The following is a 13,094-nucleotide window of genomic DNA, read 5'->3' as shown; positions in this document are numbered from 1 at the left end:
CATTAATATTTAACAGTAATAGATAACATCATTTAAGAAATGTTTTATATTCTGAACTTCAGTAAGACACCTCAAAAAAGTAAAGAAAACTCATACAAAAACTTGATCCTCGTAAAATGAGTGAATAATGGTAATATATAGCTTTGGTAACATCATTTAGGAAACATTTTAACATTCTGAACTTCATTAAGAGACACCTTAAAAATATGAAGAAAATTCATACAAAAAAAAATTCGATCCTCAGAAAATGAGTAAATAATACATTTATTAAATGTTGATGTCTCTCTTTAATGTCATTTCCACGAATAAAATCAGATCAGTTTCTAATCCAGAACAATTTGACAGTGTGTGGAGCAGGTGCTAGACCCCTTTCCCCAAATTAACAAATCACAGACATCTCCAGGTACAAAGAGAAAGCATTTATTTAATCCCTGCAGGGAGAGGCCCAGACACACCTAGGAGCCATCCCAACTTCACCATGTGCTCCTGGAACCTGGCCAGCTTCAAGGTTTAAAAAGCAAAAGACCCAAGCCTTCTCATTGGATAGACTAAAAGGAGTAGCCGTCCTTGACCAACGGTCACCCATGTTTTCTGCCTCCTACAGGTCACATCATTTCCTGTAACTTCACTAACTTCCTATTCCAGGGTTCAAGATTAGGAATAGGGAGTATGTGACTCCCTGAAACCCAAGGCTCAACTGGAAATAGGGATCATGTGACTTAGGCCTAGTCTCATAAAGTTGAGAAATTTTCATCCAATCAGTTCCATTCAAGAGTACCAAGGACTTTGGTGGCAAGAACTTTCTGGGTCTCCAGTAGCTGTGACTACATAAAACCTGCAGGATGCATCTCCATAGGAGCTGCTTCTCAGGATCAAGTCTGGAAGCACTAATATGCCAAAGGCTTCTAGGCTCAAAGGTCCTACTGTTTCCACCTAGATTTATGAGGAGATGGTGGTCAGACTTGTCTGGCACAGGCTGCCTCCATCACTCCATCAGGATGCCTTGTTGTAACAGACTCAGGAAGACCTGGATTCAAATCCTGCCTCAAGCAACAGGGCAAGTGGTGACCTGCACTGGCAAAGGAAATTCCTTCCAGGAGTCTCTTATATTGATGAAATCAAAAGTAGTGCTGGATAGATATTAATGTGCATGCACACATATACACAATTCTCCAATGGAAGAAAACAAGTTCTCTAAGTTTAATAGTGTGAACAACTCCATTAGATGCACTGTCATTAACTATACCCTGCCCCCATTTCTATACCTTTATGCCCCACAGAAAAATGCAAATTACTCTTTTTACTGACTTACATAATTTTTAGCCCCCAAATACCCATCATATCCTAGAACACCTGCTTCTAACTTAATCTTCATAATGTATAATGTCACCATTTTTTTCTGCCTTGTACATCTTCCCAAACCAAATGAACACCCACTTGTATTTGAATTAAAAGATGATTATGAAACAGATTAAGGAACTTAGAATCACAGACTGAGATAAAAAGAAATACACGGGAAATAAGACAACGATATTTCTAAAAAGTGCCTAAAACTACATCGTTCTTTTGGCCAAGAATCAGCTCTATAACTAGCTGGAACTGCTTCTGAAGCAATCATGTTTGGGGGTGTGAGGGTAAGTAGAGAATGTGGCAGCAGTGGGCCAATCCAATGCCAAATTCAAAGGAACTGGGAGAGGTGGATGGGGGTAGCCTGATAAACTGATCTCTCACCATTTTGCTTCCATCCTATTCTCCCACATTTGTTCTAATGTGCCTTTTGAGGCCTTCATGACATTCTAAATAAATAAATGAAAAACAAAACCAAAAAAACACACATTCAGACTTTTTCTTTGCAGATTCCTCCCACACCTTCACATTCACCCAGGCTGGGATTAAATTCTAAACATAACTTTCACTTCTTTGCCTATATGAGCAATGAGCTAGGTGGGTGACACAGAATGGTTGATACCACATAAATTAGCATTATCCATGTGAATAGGGAAAGAAGTGAATCAGAACATTTAAGCCAAATATTTATATTTGGTTTCAGAACACAGACCACCCCAACTTTCAACACACGCCTTTTATGCAATGTAGAATCTCTTATAATCGAGTTTCATTGTAAATGAGCTGAGGTACGGACATAGCTAAATTTTTATTACTATGAACAACATACAAGTAATTTTTCTTTTTACCTCCTCTAACAGGCAAAACATATCAATTATTGGCAGCATTTATTTTACTGAAGGTTCCCTGGGTGATCACCCCATTCCCCTCACTGAAGTAACTTTTAAAAATCACTGCATTAATTGTTTTTTTTCTATGTTTATGGTAGGTTTTACATACATGGTCATAGTACTTTTTAAACTATTCCATTTAATTTTTAGTCAAAGAAAAAAAAGTCCCAGTTCTCCTAGTCAAATGTATAATCACTAGAAATTCTGGCATAAGAGTGACTCCAACTATGTATTTGGAAGATGAACTACAAGTCTGTAGGTATAAAAATAGCCTTAAGAGATTAATTTCCTGTTGGATTCGCAAACAATAAATTCAAAATAAATATTTAATGAAACCAAAGGAGTAAAATAAATAGACAGCTAAAGGAAAACTTAGAGGTTTCATTTTAGTAGCAGCAATAGACAGATTTCAGTATCTCATCTAAAGAACTTTAAAAGGATGTATTTACGCAAATGAAAATAAATTGATATGATATTATATATATATACACATATATCTTAAATCTACCTGTTTTATTATGTAACTGAAAAATGGAGCCCCTATACACCTCAAAATGGAAATAGAGTTCAAGTGTATTAAAGAATGCAATAGATTTCTTTTGTATAAAATGAGAGAAAAGATTATATAAGTATTTATAGTCTGATAGGAAAGGAAAAAACCTGCTACTTAAAAATAATTTTGCATGCAATTTTTCACAAGATACAAATTCTGCCAAATTATAAATTTAAAACTCCAACACTCAAAAAGAAGAAGCCCTTAAACTTTTGTTTAAATTATTATTATTATTACTATTAAATTCTCCTCTTTCCCAAGTCCCATGAACCAACCTGAGAATGTGTTGTTCAGGAGTCACCTTCTGTTTTATGAGGAATTTTTTGTCTCATCTTCATAATTCTTATCCAGTTCTTAACCAATTTATACTTTTCTCAGACTCTCACTTCAATTAGCCTAAAGGACAGCTTAAGTTTGGATTAGTAGTATCTATATATTAGTCTTGTCAAAGGAAACTAGGAAAAAGGAAGCCTGTACTTGTCTCCTAAATATAGCATGTTGAGTATTTTGGCATTGATGTCTCCAAGACCTTCAGGCCTATGAACATTCTAAATTGAGTTACTGTAGTGACAGCTGGTCATAGGCTAAACGCTGATTGGATGACAGGCTAATTTTGCTTCAGAAATGGAAAGAAATGAAATGAGACACGCACTTGGAAGGAATGGATAGAATGCAACCAGGCTGCATTAAAAGTTTTTCTAATAAGAAATAGGGTCATATCTTTTGATCAACAAGAACTCTCTTGCCCCATTATCATATTTGCTAATATACTGCTCCTCAATCCTTATTTGTTGAAGTCATATAAATTATTCTCTCATTTTAGGAAGTCTCTGAATAATTTACACCTTGGTTGTTGTTTGGTCTTGCCTTGCTTATTAGGGACACGATATTTATCGATCTAGAATTCAATATAACTTTTTTTTTAAGGATGCCAAATATTTTATAGATAAAAAATGAAAGTGGTGGGAAATAAAATATTCATTGGAAATGCCCTGTTGAGTCACAAACCAGAAAAGAATGATAGAATCTAAGAATTGAGGACTGTAGTGATCATGTAAGCCCAATCTTCAACAAAGGCAAGAATACATTTTTTTAGCCTTCCTGGTAGTAATCCAGTGTTTCCCTCATCATAGGATCTGATACGAACAAAGTAGAAAACTTTTGCCTAGCAAAAAGATGTTGACAGCTTGATTAGTTATAAGCATCTTCAAGTAAATCTGCTTCCATAAAATTCTTAAGATGACAATTTGAGTCTCCTTTAGAATTATTTTTGGGAAGATTTTCTGTAAAAACATATTAAGTGCTTTCCTCCCCAATAAAAAACAAACCCACTAATATGCTTATTTTTACCCCAAAGTCGACCTAAATTTAAAAAATATTTAAACTTTAAAAAGTGCCTGAATTTGGCACAGGTACATAGTTCTCCATCTTCTCTTGTTACTCACCAATGAACCCCATTCATAACTTTGCTCATGTTGCCTCCCCCATGCATCATATTTTCTTCTACTTTTTCTGTCAATAATGAATGATCACTATCTCTTTTAAGACCTGACTCAATGCACTTCTGTTCAATCCATCTTATTTTCAGTAACTTTACACTCTTTACGATTGTGGACAAATTCATTCACTCTTTTTAAAGGGCCTAAAATTCTACAATTGTAAGTTGAGATCCATGAAACAATAACTGTATTATAGTTATATAAATGCCATTTATATTTGTTTTTTTATTGTGCAAGGAGTTCTATGTTTATTCAATATGTGAATATTTCATATTCATTTAATTTCATATAATCATTGTAGCTATCCTGGGAGGATGGGTGCAACCATTATTTACATTTTACTTTTATGGAAACAATTTTGGAGAAATGAGTGTTTTGCCAAAGATCAACGCTAGTAGGTAGAGCTGGAACTCAAAACTCTAGGTCTTGTTATGCTTTTACCATAGTATGTTGTCTCAAGAGCTAACACATTCAAAAAGACTCCAAACCTCACTTCAGGAAATAATTACCCAGCTATAACAGACACATTGACTATACTCACATCAACACTTTGTTCAGGTACCCTTAAACTTACAAAGATGTCTCCATAGATGTACTCCATCATTAAAGTATAAATTGTTTTAATTAGTACTTTATTTAGGACTTGTCAAGTAAGGAAAATAAGGAACAAAGAAATAACTTAACTGATAGAGCTATGTAACATTGTTAGTAGTTAATTGTGGAGCCAGGACCATAATTCAAGTCTCTTATTTTGAATATATTACTCTTTACACTATATTTAAAGAATCTTTATATACAAAAGAAAGATGGTCATTAAAATCCACTTTTTCCTTTCACTATCAGAACATCAAAGGGTCTTGGAGTTGGAAATGATCCTCAGATCTAATTTATGCCATATAATCCAAGCATTTATTAAGTAACTATTTTATATGCCTAGCAGCCAGCAATATGCCTTATACAAAGATAAAATGAAATCCAGACCAATCCAAAATGAAATCCAAACCAGAAATTTCTGGTTTATATTAGAAAGGGTAGATACCATATTAACACAGATAAATATACATATGATAATCTAGAAAAGGAGAAACAACTAACAACTAGGGGAGAAATAGTTAAAGTCTTTCCAAAGAAGTGGAATATGAGTGGAATTTTGAAGGAAAATAAGAATCCTAAGAGGAAATGGGCAAAGAGGAAGTGCATTTCAGTCATGAAGAGCAGCCTATGCAAAGTCACAGATATGGGAGAATGAATACTTCTATGACTATAATAGGGTAGCTAATTCCTTTAGTGGAGAGAATTTTTATGTTTTTATCAATGAAATCATGGGGCTATAACCCCCCCCAAAAAATTAAAAGATTGTAATTAAGATGGCAATAACTTTTTGGTCAGGAGCCAATTGGATTTTTGGATACATTCCAATTATAATTATTATTGTCACAAGACTCAATAATTTTGGATTTAATTCCCATGACAATCTCTGCACTTCTCTGAAAATGATACTTATCAAATATATTAGCAGCATCAAACAATACCATATAATATTCCCATTTCTGCCACTAATTTGCTGTATGACCATGGCAATCCATTTTCTCATCTGCAAAATTAAAAGGATATACTAGTTAATCTTCAAGGTTTCTAATAGCACTGACATCCTTTGAATCTATCTTATATAATAAAATGTAATTATTATCTTAGAGTGATTTTTTTTTAAATCCAGAATTCTCACTCTTCTTATAAGAATTTTTTTTTTTTACTTTTCTTTGAAAGCTTTTATCATCTATTTAAAGTCTATTTAGTAGATAAACTCATGGAGCTATCTGATGTCTTCCTCTTTTAAAGATTTTTTTTTACATCATCTATTTAATATTTCAAAGAGTTCTTAAATAATTGATCAGCTAATCCTTGCAACACCCCTGCCAAGTCAGTCAATTAGCAGAAGGAATACTGCTGGTTGGCAAGTGACAAGCAATATTACTTGAACATGACAAATGAAGAAACTAAAGCAGAGAGAGGTTAATCGATTTGACCAATGTCTCACACAGTCAGTGGCAAGTCTGATGTCAGAACTGAAGTCTGACTTTATCACCATTATCATTAAAAGAACATTAAGTATTATAGACACTTGGAACTTACAACTGCCTGGAAGGAAAAGATCAAACAATTCAAAGCCCTCATTTTACAGATGATTAGATCAGTGGTCTCAAATTACAAATTTGTTCTACATTTATATCACTAATATGCTATCATCTAGATTTTTGTTTTGATCTACAAAAACTCATTAATTTAATTATATCATCTGAACAAAGGACATGGTATGTTTTGGAAGTTCTGAGACCAACCCTGAAGAGATCTGAAATGACTAAGCCTCCTACAAGACTTCTGAAATAATAGAATGTATGATATTTTTAAGGAACAACACTCAGAAACACATGCTTCTTTCTCTTTATGTTAAATGCAGTAACTAAAAGGACTATAATTTCCTGAATTAACTTTGTGACAAGACTGTGGTAGAAATTGGAATTATAGAGATGTAGTACAACCCCCAACAATTCCAGTCTAACAGGGGAGGGAGAAGGAGACATAATGAAGGTGCTAAAATAAGCATGATGCAAGGTTGGATGGGATAAGAGGCAAAAGTGTTACAAGAAAAGTTGAAGAGAGAAATTACTAGGTGATGGGGATTGAGAAAGCATTAAATAAGGATGAAAGAACATCTGAGCACTTTTGAGAAAAGAAAGCACTTCAATAGACCAAGATGAGGAAGGAGAACTTTTCAGGAATGGGAGAAATAAGAATCCACTTGGGCTATAATGCACATATGTAAGCAGGGTAATTCAGGTCGAGATGACAGAATGGCTAAGAATCCACTTGGGCTATAATGCTATTGAAAGGAAATCTTATGAAATAAACTTGGGAAAATGGAGGATTACAGATTGGGTATAAAGGGGTAGGTTGGAACCAGGATGGAATCCATAGTTGACAAACCAAATCACATTTTCATGTAGTAAATAAGACTCAAAAAAGCAGTACTATGATTCTTTTAGATACACAGGGCTGCTAAATTAAGTGCAAAAAGAAGTGCCAATTACTTTGCCTGTGATGGCAATAATTGGACAATATTCCTTGATGATTTCAATAGATACAATGACTCAATTTGGTGGTCATCTGTATATTTAAAGAGAAAGGAAAATCAGGAAAATATTTTGCCATGAGAGAAAAAGATTTTTCAAGAAGTGACAACTTGCAGTATATGCTACTTCATGAAGCTGGGCTTCCTGAATACTAACAAAAGGGCACTGCCAAGCTCTGAGAGGGCAATTCTAATTGTGCAGTAGGAACTGAAGCCGGATTTTAGGAGACAAAAGGGGAATGGATGGATTAAAGTAAAAGCTGTGGGTGCAGATAAGCAATTTTACAAGTTTGGCAGTAAAGAAAGGAGAAACTGAATAACAGCTGGGAGGACCAGTAATACTAGGGAAAACTTGAGAACATTAGAAAATGAAAGGGAAAGATTCCATGAAAAGGAGAAAGGAGAAAGAAGTGAGGGAGGAAGAGAAAGAGAATAAGGAAAGAGGGAGAAAGAGAAAGAGAATAAGGAAAGAGGGAGAAAGAGAAAGAGAATAAGGAAAGAGGGAGAAAGAGAAAGAGAATAAGGAAAGAGGGAGAAAGAGAAAGAGAATAAGGAAAGAGGGAGAAAGAGAAAGAGAATAAGGAAAGAGGGAGAAAGAGAATAAGGAAAGAGGGAGAAGGTAAGGAGACACAGGCAGAGATAAATAGAGCCAGAGACAAATATTAACTGAGATCAAAGACCCAGAGGACATAGGAAGTATGGGACACTGTACGGTTCAGGTTTTACAGAAGGAGAATGAGTACTCTGAGATCAGAGGAAGGAATGAAAGGGAGAAAAAGGGGGGAAAGAGGGAGCATATGTTTGATGGAGCTAAAAATTTAGTATTCTAAAGAAAAAAAAGTCTAGAAAGAAGGCTATGGCACTGCGCCAGGAGTTTATTAGGAAAAGGTATTGTAATAGACTCAATATTCTTGAGAGACAAATTCAAGTCTGATGGCAAGAACCTTACTGAAAAGGGCCAGTTCTTTGCTGGACAGTATCTCAATCTGGAAGTGATTTGCATCCCCAAAATGGAGAAAAAAGATATAGGGATGGCTGAGGGAATGGGAATTGTCTAAACAGGCTAAGTCAAAATTCAATGGGAATATAAAAATTTAGGAAGCTGAAAATGGAATGCACAAATATATAGTTATATATTTGTAGTCTAGCCAAGTTACAGCAAAAGAAATTGGCAAAGTGGAATGGAAAGGAGTCATATCGAGAGAAGCTGTTTCTAAAAGGACATATAAGTTCTGCAAGGGAAACTACAAAAAAAAGGGGGGAGGGCGAAGGAGGTTGTGATTCAAGATAAGGAACAAGTTGAGTCATATCAGATTTTGAGCAATGCCTTAGACATCCAAGATGTGGATATATTAAAACGGAACAAAAAGAGCTTCCACTCAAGATATGGAGGTCAAGCAGTCTTAATAAAGATGCTTAAGTGATTGTGATGGTGGTCAGAGATGTGTTATGGGGGTTACGAGCCACTGAAGTATTTTAAGGAAATAAAATCCTTCTGAACTGGCTGGTATATATCTAAGTGGATAATAAAGACTAAATGACACATAAATGGCTTCTATCGTTCACATTAACTCATTGTCTAGAATTTGGAATATATCATCAAGTAATGAGACTATTATTCATTCTATAAAACTTGAAGTCTTAGATGAGGAATTTAATTCTATTAAGTATTGTAAATTGTACCATGAGAGGTACAAGATAAGTTAGTAGTTAGAAGCATAGTTGGGATTGCTTCTCATCCAATGAGAAATTCCTATACTCTAGAATGGAGAGAAAGAATGAAGTATATTAAGTTCTTTGAGGGAAGGGACTCTTTTTGTTTTTATATTCCCAATTCCTACATCATTGCCACAATATTTTTGAGAAGACTTAGTCTATAGATAGATGACCTGAACTTCAAAATCATTCCCATTGAGAAAATCTTTATCACACTTTAGGTTGGCATCTCTTTAGCCTCTGGCCTGAGAAACTATAACTTGGCCAGGGCCAAATAGTATGTATAAAAAGGAAAATAACTTTTAAAATAACTATTAAAATAAATATATGCAAAATAAGTACAAGGCAAACTGTATTTAACCATATCTATATTTTAGATATACAAATACAGATAGAGAGAGATTTAGATACAAAAAAAGTCCCTGCATTTGAAAAATAAATGTGTCTTACTGTCTGCAAATATATTTCTGTAATGCCAACTATACTTTTTCCAAGATTTCCAGTATGAGATAATGAGTCACATACTTTTAGTGGTAGATAAATAGCATGATAATCAAATATGAAGTATATTTGGTATGATCTAGGAAAATAATTAAACACCAAACATTTAAATGCCAAAGAGGATCTAACACTATTATTAGGTGCTGGTATATGACTCTCTTTTGTCTCTAGATCTTACCACCTGTCAGTGAATACAACATGTACAATAATATTACTAATAATAATGATGATAGTAATAACAACAATAATAATAATAATGTAAAATATACATATTTTATCTGAACCTTTTTTGGAGATGCTATTATTATCATCTTTATTTTACCAATGAGTAGACAGAGGTTGACAGATCAGGGGAGTTGCCCCCCAACCTCCACCCTCCATCATATTTTCCTTGTTAAATTGCCTCCCCAATTGTATCCAAGCAAATGAATTTTCATTGACTTGGGTGAATTTTCCTTAAGTGATATCTTTTATTGAGAAAAGCCTATCCTTATAATTAATTATTTCCAATCTACTGCTAAATCTTGATCCTTTCTGTGAACATTTGGGAGCACACCTATTCAATCATTTGAGGTTCCAGTGAAATTACACGGATTTCTGTTTGATTGTGTTCTGGAAGCTCAGTGACGTCACTTCACTTTTAAGATTTTTATTCCAACTGTTTCTGATTATTTCTTTTTTATCTTAGCCCCAACAAGGCACAGTAAGGGTATGCTGAAAACCAGCCTTAGACTATACAGATGCATCTTGTCTTAACACCCACAGTACTCAAACATGGTGACTCACAGGAGAGAATCATCCTTTTCTCCCTCCTTTATAACATTCTTCTCTTCTACCTCCCACTTTCAAAATGTAATCAGAAGGTTTTTCAGAAGAAGGCAAAAGGGGATATGACTTTTCAGGCACGTTAACAATACATTCCACTTGAACTTAACTACCTATCATAATACAGAATGTTGTAATGGAGAGAAAAAAAAATTGCAACATTTTCATCATTATCCATCTCTTTAACACACAGGAACACTAATCAAATAGTTGCTTTCTTGAGGCTCAAATACTTGCAAAGAATGAAAAATTATTTTTCCAGAACTGGGTATTATTATATGCATAGAAGATAAGCAATTAGCACAGCCACCCTTTTAGATGCTGTTGCCTCTCACTGAGAACTGTAAGACTTTGGTTGTAATAATTTTCCTCTCGCCTCCTTCCCCGCCCCTTCCTTCTGCTTTTTCATTCCTACGATAAAAGAAAAGAAAGTAATGAAACACGAGAGGAAAAATCCAGTTGGGTCTAGATGGAAGTGGGTGGGATGGAGGCGGAACACATCTATTTGGAATTGGCACCCTTTTCAAGCAGTAATAAAGAACATTTCTCCATTGCACATCAAGATAATGCAATACTGTATTTAATTGAAATTAGGCAAATGCTTTCTTTTTAAGGATGAAAACAGGTCATCAATTTAAAACACACATATACAACTCTAGACATCCATGAACCTTTTTATTTCCTCATCCTCTAAACAGCAAGCTTTTCCAATTCCCCCCTAGTATGTGAGCATCTATTTTACTCTCAATATTGCCTGTTGAAAATTCTTTTTTAACCTTCCAATATGCCTCTTTGCAGCCAAAGGGAGAAACAGGTGCTATGACTATGTTTTCCACATATTTCTAGTATATATTTCCTAACTGCCAATTTAGCTTCTTTATAAATGCCAGTTTCTCTGTATTTAAGCAACTCCCTTAATTGTCAAAATGCCAGTGCCATGCCTTCTTTTTTTTTCTCCATTTGCATACATGGCTAAAACTGTGTTTTTCCACATTGTTTTATAGTAGACAATAATATCAAGACCTCCTAACTTTCTTTTAAAGATTCTGAACTAATTTTCTAGGCTCAAATCAAAAGCTCTTCTTAGCAGTCAGCTAGCTTTGCTCTAGAAATAAGAAATGATTTATGTGTGTAATGGAAGATATCCTACTTTAAACTGCTAGAGATTCTACAAAAGATAGAACCATTTTGTTCACTTCATATTACTCAATACTCATATTCACTCATATTACTCTCAAAAGGGAGTCAAGAAATTTGTCTTAAAAGTAAACATCTAAAACTGTATTGAGAAGCAACTACCTTAATAATATTAGCTGTAATATTAGGCAAGAGATACAATGATAGACAAAATATTTCTGGCTCAGAGACAAAAAGCTCAGTTGGCAAATGAAAACAACAGCCAAGAATGTGCAGTCATTTGGGGTACTGCCTTTAAAACAAAGAAGATCAGTAATGTGTTTCTGAGAAGTTGTTCTCACAGAAACTCATACTTCTAAGATGTCAGAACCTTTAAAGGGAACTCTGAAATCAGACTCCAGAAAGCTCACACCCCCTCAATGTCAGCCACCAAAGTCATATTATATGTGTCTTTATCTCTCTACTCAGATGATATACTCAAATTAATAATGCTGTGAACAAAAGCAAAGATGGATATAACAGTGCAGACACAAAAGTGACATATGCTTAAATATAATCCAATCATTTTATCTATAAATGGAAAGATGAAGAAGCTGAGACCCAAGAAAAGTCAAATTCATTTTGGCAAGGACTTAATAAGTATCTACTATGGGCAAGGTACCATGATAAATGATAAGATACACAAAATAACAATAATAAAATAATATTAATGTTATATATATATATTAAATATTTATATGTATAAATTTGTACATAAATCTATATTAAATAAATAATATTTAATAAAATAATAATAAAAATAATAAAAATCATACTTCTGCCCACAAGAAACCTACAACATATAAACTGTGATCTTAATCAATCTTAAGAAGAGAAAATGAACTAGAGGGATCAAGAAGGCTTTGCATAGGGAATGGCACTAGAAATTAACCTTAAGGAAAGTAAGAATTCTAGAAATAGAGACAGAGGTGAAGGCACAGTGTAAGAAAGTCTATACAATGCATGGAGGTGAGAGACAATGCCAAATACAGAAAACATAAAGGAAAACAATTTATAGTTAGGCGATTAAGTAAAAAAGTACATGAAGTAAGACTAGAAAAAATTGACTAGAAATAGTCTGAAAATATCTTCAAATGCTAACCTAAGGAGCTTGGAAGCCAAAATCAATGATCATTCTTGGACAAGAATGACATGGTTAGACCCAGATCTCTAGGGCAGATGTAAAGAACTTAGAAGAAGTCATATGGTCAATTAATAACAAAGGAGGGACCAGAACTCAGATTTTATGCCTGCTCTAGTTCTTAAAAAAGAACTTAAAAATTAACCTGTATATTGAGGAACCTGATGAAAGACCTTTATTGACAAGAATTTCCCCATGTATATCATAATGTTAACCCTAGTCAATAAAGATAACACCATTATTTGATCACATAATAATTGTTTGATAAATATGTAATTGACAAAGTATTTTAAAGATCTGAAATTCATCATATATT

At 34.1% G+C, this 13,094-nt stretch overlaps 1 protein-coding gene across 5 annotated transcripts in view; it reads right to left on the bottom strand.

Moving 5' to 3' along the window:
* The window catches only part of PKIA (cAMP-dependent protein kinase inhibitor alpha), a 68,138-nt gene that overhangs the window by 7,871 nt on the left and 47,173 nt on the right, over positions 1-13,094 (bottom strand). The window contains exon 1 of one of the 5 annotated variants that reach the window (XM_074278942.1): positions 3,066-3,323. The exons of the other annotated variants lie outside the window; for them this stretch is intronic. The gene's annotated coding sequence lies outside the window, so the exon portion shown is untranslated. Of the gene's footprint in view, positions 1-3,065; positions 3,324-13,094 lie in introns of those variants that run through there. 5 annotated transcript variants of the gene reach the window in all.

This window comes from Sminthopsis crassicaudata, chromosome 1, assembly GCF_048593235.1.
Source record: "Sminthopsis crassicaudata isolate SCR6 chromosome 1, ASM4859323v1, whole genome shotgun sequence".
Lineage (NCBI taxonomy): Eukaryota > Metazoa > Chordata > Mammalia > Dasyuromorphia > Dasyuridae > Sminthopsis > Sminthopsis crassicaudata.
This window is presented reverse-complemented; position numbering and strand designations above follow the sequence as displayed.